Raw genomic sequence first — 12,439 nt, 5'->3', positions numbered from 1 at the left:
GAGAATGGGCAGAGTGGGTGGGCTCTCTGATTGACGTCTCTCACAGACAATCCAAATATTTGTGGAGGGGTGGAGGTGTAGATAGGAGGAGCCTTTGGCCACACTGGCAGGTAATGCTGGTGAACGGAAGTGAGGTGGAGGACGTGGCCAAGTGGGGTTGGGGATGGGGTGGAGGGGGAGGTGGGGTGCAGCAGTGTTGGAGAATGAGCAGGGTCATGGGCGGAGAAGTGGATCATCTTGGATGGGCCAGGTTAACAGCAAAATCAAAAGAGGTAGAATTGGAAGGGAGGACAGCGGAAAGTAGAGGGAAGTGGAGGCACAAGCCTCCGGTAAAGGTTTGGAACATGGCATGTACGAGGATTGAACCGGCCGGTGAAGAGGTCTCAGGTCTTCGTGCACTTGAGGAGCTCGAAGACGACGGGGGAGGGGGGTATTTCTGCAGGAGACGCACTTCCAGTTGAATGATCATGTTAAGTTGAGAAAGGGATGGGTGGGTCAGGTATTTCACTCGGAGTTTGATTTAAAGTTGCGAGGGGTGGCCATCCTGCTGAGCAAAAGGGCAGGGGTTGTAGGGGCAAAGGAAGTAGAGGACCTTGATAAGAGGTGAGCGATAGTGAGCGGGCTCTTGGAAGGGATGCTGTGGTACTAGTGAATATTTATGCGCCAAATTGAGATGACGTGGGGTTTGTGAAGGAGTTACTGGGATCGATTCCGGACCTGGACACACCAGGTGATTATGGCGGTGATGTTAATTGCGTACTAAAATTGAGGGTGGAGAGGTTGAGCCCTAAGTCAAAAGCAAGGTTGACGATGGTGGAAGAGCTGAGAAGGTTTATGGAAAGGATGGGAATGGTGGATCCATGGAGGTTGACAAACCTGGGGAGAGGGAATACTGCTTTTCCTCGTTTTTTAAAATAAATTTAGAGTACCCAATTCATTTTTTCCAATTCAGGGGCAATTTAGCGTGGCCAATCCACTACATCTTTGGGTTGTGGGGGTGAAACACGGGGAGAATGTGCAAACTCCACACGGACAGTGATCCAGAGGCGGTATCGAACCGGGGACCTCGGTGCCGTGAGGCAGCAGTGCTAACCACTGTGCTGCCCCGGTACTCCTTCTTCTCACATACGTGTAAGGTATACTGTAGAACTGCAGAAGTGAGCCGAGTGGTGGTGGTGGGGGCAGAGTATGTAGGATTCGTGATTTCAGACCATGCGCCACATGGCTGGAGGTCAGACCTAACTCGAGGCAGGAGCAGAGGCCGGAATGGAGGTTAGATTTAGGGCTTTTGGCAGACAAGGGGTTCTGTGAGAACGTGCGGTTGGTGATCAGAGACTTTGTGGAGTTGAATCAGAATGGGGAAGCATTGGTGGCCATGATTTGGGAGGCATTGAAGGAGGTAGCTTGGGGGGAGGTACTCTTGTTTCAGGTGTTCAGAGATAGGTAGAGGGAGGAATATGGATGGTTGTTCGACGAGACAGTTGAGGGGGACAGGAAATGTTTGAGTGTCCCCGCCAGGGAGGGCTGGTGGAGAGAAAGAGATTACAGAGGCAGTTTGACAGGCTGATGGGGAAGGCAGTGGGTCAGCTATGGAGGGCAATTCTGAGGGTAGGGTACGGATAGGGAAGGGAAGGTAGTGTCAGAGCGGGGAAGATTAACGAGGCATTCAGGGAGTATTATGAGAAGTCAGAAAGGGCCAATCCGGGTGGTGAGGAAGGGGATATGGAGCAGTTTTTGGATGAGTTGGAATTCTCAAGGCTGGATGAGAGGAGGCAGGCGTAGAGGATCGCGAGAGCTGACAGAGGTGACGGATACCATAAAAGGCATGAAGTCGGGAAGGACCCTGGGGCTGGACAGTTACCCAGCGTTCTATAAGGAGTTCACAACGGTGTTGGCACCACATATACTAGGGATGTTTAGCGACGCGCTGGAGAAGGGGGGGCTACCGGAGGCTTTGACCCAGGCATCAATCATGCTAATTCCGAAGAAGGGGAAGGACCCATTGGAATGTGGGTCATCCAGGCCCATATCACTGTTGAACACTGATGTGAAAGTGTTGGCTAAGTTAGTAGCGGGGAGGATGGAAGGATGCGTTCCGGTGATGGTTGCAGAGGACCAAATGGGTTTTGTAAAGGGCAGGCAGCTTTCCAGTAACATTACGCAGTTATTAAACGTGATTATGACCCGGTCGAAGAGACGGATAACGGAAGTAGTGGTCTCTATGGGCGTAGAGAAGGGCTTTTTACCGGATGCAGTGGCAGTATCTATTTGAGATTTTGGGAATGTTTGGGTTTGGGCTGAAGTTTATGGCGTGGGTGCGTCTGCTGTATATGGCCCTGAGATAAATTCACAGATTTTCAGATTGCACAGGGGAACAAGGCAGGGGTGTCCGCTGTCACCACTGCTATTTGTGCTGGTGATAGAGCATGTAGAGATGGCCCTTAGGGTTCAGTGAATTGGCAGGGGATTGTGAAGGGGAGTAGGGAACACCGGATGTCGCTGTATGCAGGTGACCTCCTGATGTTCATGTCAGACCCTTTGGAGAGAATGGAGAGTATTATGCTTACTAGAGAAGTTCAGGGCCTTCTCTGTCTCCAAGTTGAATGGTGGAAAAATGAGGTGTTTCCAGTGAATGCGGCAGGTCGGGGAGCCAATCTTGGGGTGTTGTCATTTGGGTTGTCAGGTTTAGGTATTTGGGGGTTCCGGTGATGGGGGAGTGGGTGACGATGTACAAATAGAACCTGACAAAGTTGGTGGAGGACGTTAAGGAGGACTTTAGGAAATGGGATGTGTTACACCTTTAATTGGCGGGGAAGGTTCAGGTGGTAAAAATGAATGTTCTGTCGTCAAGGTTCCTGTTTGTATTCCAAACCTTAGCGAACTTCATTCCGAAAGCCTTTTTCTAGAAACTGGATGCAGTGATTTTGAAGTTTATGTGGGTGGAAAGGTGCCTAGACTGAAGAGGGCCCTGCTACAGATACAGATGCAGAAAGGGGGGCTGGCGTCACCAAATCTGTTGCACTGTCACTGGGCAGCGAATGTGGAGAAGGTGAGGAGGGAAGGGGTTAGAGTGAGTTAGGATGGAGGAGAAGTCCTGTAGGGGGGGTCCAGTCTGAGCGCCATGGCATCAGTGGAGGTACACAGTGAGCCCAATGACATAGTCCACAATTAGGGTGTGGAACAAGTTGAGGATGCATTTTCGGATGGCGGGGATATCGTAGCTAACACTGCTGTGTGGAAACCATGGGTTTAGGCCGGGGGAGACAGGTGCCATGTAGCGGAGGTGGAGAGAGAGATGGGGCTGATGAGGGCGAGGGATTTATATTTGGAGGAGAGATTTGCAAGTCTGGAAGGTATGCGGGAGAGGGTGGAGTTGCCGAAGGAAAGCGAGTTTAGGTATATGCAAGTGAGGGGCTTTGCGCGGAGGGAATGAAGAGGATTTTCCAAGCTGCCATAGTATACCCTGAAGGTGGTGAGGATTAAGGAGAAATGGGAGTAGGAGCTGAGGGGGCAGACAAGATGGGGGAGCGTGGAGTTAGGCAATGCGCAGGGTAAATTCGACCTGCTCGTGTGCAAGGATGAGTTTAGTTCAGTTGCAGGTGTGCATATGTCTTGGGCGAGGATGAGTGGGTTCTTCTAGGGGGTGGCAGATTAGTGTGAGAAGTTTGGGCGAGGACCAGCTAATCATGCGCAAAAGTTCTGGGACTGTGAGAGGTTGGAAAGATACTGGGAAGGGATGTTTGGGAGGTTATCAAAGATTGTGGGGGTAGAGGACGGGGCAGAAATGCCAGAGCTGATGGAAGGGATGAGGACTTACATTGTGGCCTTTGCCTCTCTTGTTTCCCGGTGAAGGATTCTATTGGGATGGCGGTTGACAATGCCACTCGGGGTGGCAGCCTGACTGGGGGACCTGTATGACTTTCTCTGGTTGGAAAAGATCATGTTCGAATTGTGGGGGGGGGGGGGGGGAATCAGCGGATGGCTTTGAATACGATGGGTACTGTTCATGACCATGTTTGAGCAATTGTTCATCACCGGGGGGGGGGGGGGGGGGGGGGGGTGAAAAGGGGGAAAAACTTGCACAAACTGTGAGGTGTGCAAAATGTCTTACAATTTATTTATTTTTTTGTACTTTTGAATATGTTTGGATTACAATTCATTGAAAGACAAAGCAGCACTGATTGAAGCCAATCCCTTGTTGTATCTGCTAAATCTCAAGATACTTTGAATAATATATCAATCAAAATTTTACCCAAGTACCCTAAGTAGCAAAATCGACAAGGTCAAACACAAGTAAAGGTTCAATAGTTTCATTAATAATAATACTATTAACACTTAAATTACCAACATAAAACAAGAGGATACCCCAGATTCGAGTATAAGACCCTCAAAGATGGCTTGGTAGGCTGTGGATCTGATCTCTGGAATTCCTCTGGCCCATCTTCACCAAGCTGGTTCTCACTGGCGGTCTCTTTCTTGTTCCTTCTGGTCTGGTCAAGGTCACCTCGCACATCAAGGCTTTTCTGCTGGTGTGTTTGAGATATGTATCTTTAGCCGCTTCCCTCCCCATCTTTCCAGATCTCTGGCTTCCAGCCAATAATGCCTCAGGAGGCGGTCTCAGCAGCCATGGTCTGCTTGATGACCGTTTGACAGGCCACTTGAGCTTGCCCCAGGTGTTCCATCTCTGGTGGTGTGGGCTGCACATAACCTGTTCCCATATAAGGTAACTGTAGAAACTCTGGGGGACAGAAAGTCTGGCTCGATCTGGGCTACGGAAAATAGATCTGTGGATTTCAATGGGGTGCGATGATCTCCTGCTGAGTCTCAGTAGAGTGCGATGATCTTTGATGGGTGATTGATGGGACAGGTCCAGACATGTTCTGGCAGCTTGTCTGTTGATTGTGTATTTGAATTTGGTCAAGTCTGAATTCCGACAGCCTGCCTGAGGTTTGACTGCAGTATGATTTTAAAATGCCCAATTATTTAATTTAGGCTATCCAATTTAATTGACCTTAAAACTAGGCCTTAATTAGAACATAGAACAGTACAGCACAGAACAGGCCCTTCGGCCCTCGATGTTGTGCCGAGCCATGATCACCCTACTCAAACCCACGTATCCACCCGATACCCGTAACCCAACATCCCCCCTTAACCTTACTTTTTAGGACACTACGGGCAATTTTTCATGGCCAATCCACCTAACCCGCACATCTTTGGACTGTGGGAGGAAACCCACGCACACACAGGGAGGACGTGCAGACTCCGCACAGACAGTGACCCAGCCGGGAATCGAACCTGGGACCCTGGAGCTGTGAAGCATTTATGCTAACCACCATGCTACCGTGCTGCCCTATATATTACTGACACCCTTAAGACAGTGTTTTTCAAACTTTTTTCCGGGGACTCGCTTTTATCACTTCGGGACCCACGACATCCAACCTTCGTGACCCACACCGTCTGACCCTCACAACACATCATTATTTCTTATCTTGAATGTGACAGATGAACCTACTTGGTCCTCAAGGTCTCATTTGCTTTGCCATTCAATGTTACATTTCTGCTAAGGACTTCAGCTGACGATTTCAGTCCTCGCTGCATCCTTTGAAAAAAATCAAGAGATTTGTCCTCAAACTCGCCATGTTTAGTCTTCAAAATACCTTTGAAGTTTTGAGGGTTTTAAACATTCACTTGCCAGTACTTCCCTGCATATAACACACATCGGCTTTGCATCCTGATTTGAATTGGCACAATTAAAGCTATACCATAAGAAATCATATTTATACTGCTTTGTTCCCAATTTCAATTCTTAATGGGTTGTTCACCAGAGGACCTGTACAGAGCCTAGACTACCACTGCCTTGTCCTGCCGTGGACTCCTGAGAAGCTCTCACCAGCAGATTCAGTTGTGAGATCCTGCCCTGTTTGTGTCTCTGGCCCTCTCTTCCTTATTATAAATCATCCATCTTCAGTTCTTCACAGTCCTGTCGCTTGCTTGCTGGCAACTACAAAATGGAGGAATCTCTCCTCTTTGATTTCTGCCCAAAACACAGACATACAGCGCGTGATGTCAGCGTACGTGTGGGCACATGATCTGCTCTCTACCGCTTCTGGCGGGAAGACTTCATCGTTTGTATTTAAAGGCTTGTCGCAGCTGGCATTCATTTTGACTTTGAAACTTTATTTCCAATACCTGATTTTTTTTCCAAGTTTCTGACTTTTGAAAAATTAAAGCAATTTCAATTGAACATACGCTTCCTTAAATTTACACACAAATTTTGTTTTAAATATTGAAGGATTCGGAATTTGGGTTTCCTCCATTTTGGATTGATCATCCATTTTGTGTTGGTCAGAACAAAACAGGCTGTCAATTCAGCTGAACTTTATTTGGGACAAAACATGCAAACCAGACATAACCTAAGGAGGCTGACCCCCTTATCTGCGATACACACTCCCAGGGATAGCTCATGGCCTTCTGACATTGGTTCCTATCATTATCAGTTCTTGGTCCAAGGGTCAGCGCAGTGGGTAGCACCGCTGATGTACCATCAATAACCACGAGACGAGAATGATGAAACAATCGAGGCTTTATTGCACAAGATGTTGTGCCTCCTGCAGCTGGAATCAGAATGGGAGCAGCGCAGGAGAGCATAGACTTTTATACACCGCCTGCTGGGAGGAGATTTATTGTGGTACCTGTAATACAGTGGCAGAACCGTAATACATGCAATATGTTACTAGTGGTGTTTAACACATTCACCCCTTATTTAAAAAGGAGTCTGGCGGGGGTGAAGAAAAACATTACAGATTGAGTTGGGGGCTCTAACCCTCCGCTGCGATCGCCTCAGTCCTGGTGGTGATGTGGGCGCTGACATGGTCACCTGCGACTCCGGGAGCTTGTTTTCCTCGTCTTTGTCACTCCTTAGTGGATAGAGTGAGGGGACGGATCCTGCTGGGGTGGGGGCTGCGGCGAGGTTCGCTGGTGGGGGGTGGGTGGCGCTGGGGTGAATGAGGCAACCGGGGGAGGGGGGGGGGGGGAAGGAAGGCCTGGCGGGCCTCAGCCGTCAGGGGAAAAAGGAGTGAATGAGTGGGCGGGCCTTGTCCACATAATTAGGGACCCACTGAGCGTAATACGAGAAAAACCCCAGGGATCGTTTCAGGGCCTTGGGGCAGTGGGGAAGGAGTTCCAGGTGGGGGCGCATGCGGTCGGGGTCGGGCCCTAGGACTCCATTTTCCACTATGTAGCCAGGGATGGCTAATCGGTTGGTGCGGAACACGCATTTCTCATTATTGTAGGTCAGGGGTTGTGGGTGGGGACCCAGCGGATGCCAGGTCCCGGAGGGAGACTGTGTCCTGTCGCCCATCGGGGTGTGCCACGTGGGCGTACTGTGGGTTTGCATGGAGGAGGTGGACTTTCTCAACCAAGGGATCCGATTTATGGCTCCGGACATGCTTCCGGAGGAGGACGAGTCCAGGAACTGTCAGCCATTTTGGGAGCGAAACCCCGGAGGTGGACCTCCTCGGAAAGGCAAACACACGTTCGTGAGGGGTCTCATTAGTGGCGGTGCACAGGAGTGACCGGATGGAGTGGAACACGTCGAGGAGGACCTCCTGCCAGCGGGAGATCATGAGATTTCTAGACCAAAGGGCCAGTAGGACGGCCTTCCAGACCATCTCGTTCTCCCTCTCCACCTGCCCGTTTCCCCGGGGGTGGTAGCTGGTCATCCTGCTTGAGGCGATGCCCTTGCTGAGCAGGAACAGATGCAGCTCATCACTCATGAAAGAGGATCCCCGATTGCTGTGGATGTAGGTGGGGAAACCGAACAGAGTGAAGGTGCTGTGCAGGGTTTGATGACCGTGGCAGGAGTCATGTCGGGGCATGGGATGGCGAAAGGGAACCGGGAGTACTCTTCAATTATGTTGAAGTACACGTTGCGGTCGATGGAGAGGAGGAGCCCTTTGAAGTCCACACTGAGGCGCTCAAAGAGGTGGGAGGCCTTCACCAGGTGCCCTCTGTGCGGTAGAAGTGCGGCTTGCACACTTCGCAGTCTCTGGTTACGGCCCTGACCTCCTCAGTGAAGTAGGGCAGGTTGCGGTCCTTGACAAAATGGAAGAACCGGGTGACCCCCGGGTGGCAGAGGTAATTGTGGAGAGCCCGGAGTCGGTCCACTTGTGCGCTGGCACATATACCGCGGGATAGGGCACCAGGGGGCCCATTGAGCTACCCGGGGCAATACAAGATCTCATAGTTATAGGTGGTGAGCTCGATCCCCCACCTCAAGATCTTGTCATTTTTGATCTTGCCCCGCTGCGTATTGTTAAACATGAAGGCAACCGACCAATGTCGCACAGCTTCCACAATGGCCTGGGCCTCTTTTTCGACAGAGTAGTGCCGGATTTCGGAGGCATGGAGGGTGCGGGAAAAGAAGGCCACGGGTCTGCCCGCCTGGTTGAGGGTGGCGGCCAGAGCTACATCCGATGCATCGCTCTCCACCTGAAAGGGGAGGATCTCGTCGACCGCGTGCATCGCGGCCTTGGTGATGTCCGCCTTGATATGGTTGAAAGCCTGGCGGGCCTCAGCCGTCAGGGGAAAAAGGAGTGAATGAGTGGGCAGGCTTTGTCCGCATAATTAGGGACCCACTGTGCGGAATACAAGAAAAACCTCAGGAATCGTTTCAGGGCTTTGGGGCAATGGGAGAGAGGGAGTTCCAGGTGGGAGCGCATGCAGCCGAGGTCGGGCCCTAGGACTCCATTTTCCACTATGTAGCCAAGGATGGCTAAGTGGTTGGTGCGGAACACGCATTTCTCCTTATTGTAGGAGGTTAAGGAGTTTGGCGGTATGGAGGAGTTTTTGGAGGTATGCGTCGTGGTCCTGCTGATTATGGCCGCAGATGGTGACATTATCTAGGTACGGGGAGGTGGCCCGCAGCCCATACTGGTCAACCATTCGGTCCATCTCTCGCTGGAACACCGAGACTCCATTTGTGACGCCGAAGGGAACTTTAAGGAAATGGTAGGGGCGGCCATCTGCTTCGAATGCAGTGTATTGGCGATCCTCTGGGCGGATGGGGAGCTGGTGATAGGCTGACTCAAGTCTACTGTGGAGAAGACTCGATACTGCGCAATCTGATTGACCATGTCAGATATGCGTGGAAGGGGGTACGTGGCGAGCTGCGTGTACCGGTTGATGGTCTGACTGTAGTCAATGACCATCTTGTGCTTCTCCCTAGTCTTCACTACCACTTGAGCTCTCCAGCGGCTGTTACTGGCCTCAATGATCCCCTCCCGCAGAAGTCGTTGGACCTCCGACTTGATAAAGGTCCTGTTCCGCGCACTCGGCCGTCTGCTCCTAGTGGCGACGGGCTTGCAGTCTGGGGTGAGGTTTGCAAACAGTGAAGGTGGATTGACCTTAAGGGTTGTGAGGCCGCAGACGGTGAGGGGTGGGAGGGGTCCGCCGAATTTCAAAGTAAGGCTTTGGAGGTGGCATTGAAAATCAAGACCTTGTAACAGGGCAGCGCAGAGATGGGGGACGATGTAGAGCCTGAAGTTGCTGAACTTTACGCCCCGAACAGTACCCCCGGATTTCCACGGAATGGGATCCGGAGGCCAGGGAGATTTTCTGGGTGAAGAGGAGTACCGGGAGGGAGCAGCGCCTTACCGTAGCAGGGTGGATGAAACTCTCTGTGCTCCTGGAGTCAAAGAGGCAGGTCGTCTCGTGCCCGTTGATCTTCACCGTCGTCATAGCAGTCGCGAGGTTGCGGTGCTGAGACTGATCCAAGGTAATGGAGGCGAGCTGCGGAAGGTGCTGGGGGGGGTCCCGGGCTGATCAGCGGTGGCGGAGGTTTCAGCAGGCAGCGAGCGGCCAGATGAGCAGAGGTCCTGAGGCGCGGTCTAAAATGGCTCCGAAGATGGCAGCGCCCATGGGGCGCACTTGCGGGTGGCATCAAAGATGGCGACGCCCATGGGCCGCACATGGCTTGTGGTGGAGAAGATGGCGGGGGTGTCGCGATGGCGGGCCTGGAAACAGCGGCGACCTACCCGGCCTGGCAAACGGAAACGAAGTGGCCCTTCTTCCCGAACCCCTTGCAGACCGCGCTCCGCACCGGGCAGCGCTGCCTGGGATGTTTGCTCTGGCCGCAAAAATAACACTTGGGGCCCCCCGGAGTTAGCTGGCTGCCGCGCGGCGCAGGCTTGCGGTGAGCTCGAGTCGGTAGCTGGTGGGGCCCACGATGCCCACGAGGGTGCCACGCGGTCGGAGCTGTAGGCCTCCAGATTACGGGAGGCCACTTCTAGGGAATCAGCAACATGCAAGATTGAGCGTACCCCCTTCCAATAGTCACTGGCAAATGTACGTAGACGTCAAGCTCGTGACGTAAGCGTCTCTGATTAGTAGTTCAGTGTGTTGGACTGCCGAGACTGCCTGGCAGTCACAGTTCCTACCGAGAATCTGTAGAGCCCACAAGAAATCGCCCAGAGTCTCCCCCGGGAGTTGCCATCTCGTGGCCAGGAGGTGCCTGGCGTACACTTGATTCACCGACTTAATGTAATGTCCCTTTAGTCGCGTCATCGCTTCTGTGTAGGTGGGCGCATCCCGGATGAGGGGAAGAATTTCAGGGCTCACCCATGAGTAGAGGACTTGGAGCTTCTGTGAGTCCGAGAGTTCTTCAGTGGCTGCTCTGAGATAGCCTTGAAAGCAGGCTAGCCAGTGCTCGAAGGCGGACGTGGCGTTGGTTGCGTGAGGGCTCAGCTGCAGGCGATCAGGCTTGATTCGGAAGTCCATCTTTAAAATCTTGTGCAATAAATTGATGTACCGTCAATTACCACGAGACGAGAATCGTGAAACAATCGAGGCTTTATTGCACAAGATGTTGTGCCTCCTGCAGCTGGAACCAGAAGCGGAGGAGAACATAGACTTTTATACGCTGCCTGCTGAGAGGAGCCAGCAGGCTGGGATCTACTGTGGTACCTGTAATACAGTGGAAGTACCGTAATACATGCAATATGTTACTGGTGGTGTTTACCACAACTGCTGCCTCCCGGCTCCGAGGACCAGGTTCAAACCCAGCCTGGGTCACTGTCTGTGTGGAGTTTGTACATGCACCCCTTTTCTGCTTCGGTCTCACCCCACAACCCAAAAATATGTGCAGGTTAGGTGAATTGGCCACGCTAAATTGCCCCTTAATGGAAAAAAAATAATTGGGTGCTCTAAATTTTTTTTTTTAAATAATGCCATATTTTTATGCAATTAATTCACTCTGTATAACTTTTAGAAATGGTAATTATGGCTACCTTAAGTATTATTCGTATTGTAATCTTTTATATAGAACAGTACAGCACAGAACAGGCCCTTCGGCCCTCGATGTTGTGCCGAGCAATGATCACCCTACTCAAACCCATGTATCCACCCTGTACCCGTAACCCAACAACCCCCTCCCCCTTAACCTTACTTTTTAGGACACTACGGGCAATTTAGCATGGCCAATCCACCTAACCCGCACATCTTTGGATTGTGGGAGGAAACCGGAGCACCCGGAGGAAACCAACGCACACACGGGGAGGACGTGCAGACTCCGCACAGACAGTGACCCAGCCGGGAATCGAACCTGGGACCCTGGAGCTGTGAAGCATTTATGCTAACCACCATGCTACCCTGCTGCCCCTAAAGCAAGCAAGCATATCAAGCATAATAAAATATTCTGTGAATTATGAGCGGTGACCATATTATCCTTTGTATTAAAAGTAAAATGCTCCAGTGCAGCTTTTTTAGGCTCGCATCATGGCCATATAGCCGATATAAGAGAGACTGAGTCTTTGTTTTCGTAAGAATCCAAGCTGCTGGCATTAGCTATTATCAGAGGGGAGAAATTGGAAGCCATAAATTCCTCCCCCACAGGAGGAAGGAGTCTCCAGCTAGAAAATATCTAAAAGCATGACCTATTACCAATTCTAAAGGTCACTGGAAACTCCTCGAACATTGAGGATAATAGCTTCACCATGGAGATCTTGGGTGAGATTCTCCCATCGGGAGACTAAGTCCCGACGCCAGAGTGAAAACCGGAGTGTTTCACTCCGGCATTGGAGGCCGCTCCTCGCCCCCTATTCTCCCACCCCCGGGGGGGCTAGGAGCGGCGCCGCGTCATTTACGCGTGCCGGGCCTTGTCGCTGCGTAATAGCGGCGCCGTCTAAATTATGCGGCCGGCGCCGCGTAAATGACATCACCCGCGCATGCGCAGGTTGGTGTCCTCCCCGTGGGCACCCCGCAAGAAATGTCGGATTGATCTTGCGGGGCGGCGGAGGAAAGGAGGTCCTCCTTCAGAGAGGCCGGCCTGCCGATCGGTGGGCACCAATCGCGGGCCAGGCCCCTTTTGAGTCCCCCTCCCCTGGTGCTGGATCCCCCCAGCGTTCCCACGCTGTTCCCGCCGGCAGCGACCAGGTGTGGACGG

General features: G+C 51.9%; 1 protein-coding gene across 1 annotated transcript in view; it reads right to left on the bottom strand.

Annotated features, from left to right (window-relative positions):
* LOC119976646 (zinc finger protein 2-like) overlaps positions 1-12,439 on the bottom strand; it is a 482,048-nt gene that overhangs the window by 148,449 nt on the left and 321,160 nt on the right. The gene's annotated exons all lie outside the window — the stretch shown is intronic.

The sequence above is a fragment of the Scyliorhinus canicula genome, chromosome 13 (genome assembly GCF_902713615.1).
Source record: "Scyliorhinus canicula chromosome 13, sScyCan1.1, whole genome shotgun sequence".
NCBI lineage: Eukaryota > Metazoa > Chordata > Chondrichthyes > Carcharhiniformes > Scyliorhinidae > Scyliorhinus > Scyliorhinus canicula.
The sequence above is the reverse complement of the archived record's forward strand: the minus strand, read 5'-3'. Positions and strand labels throughout refer to the sequence as shown.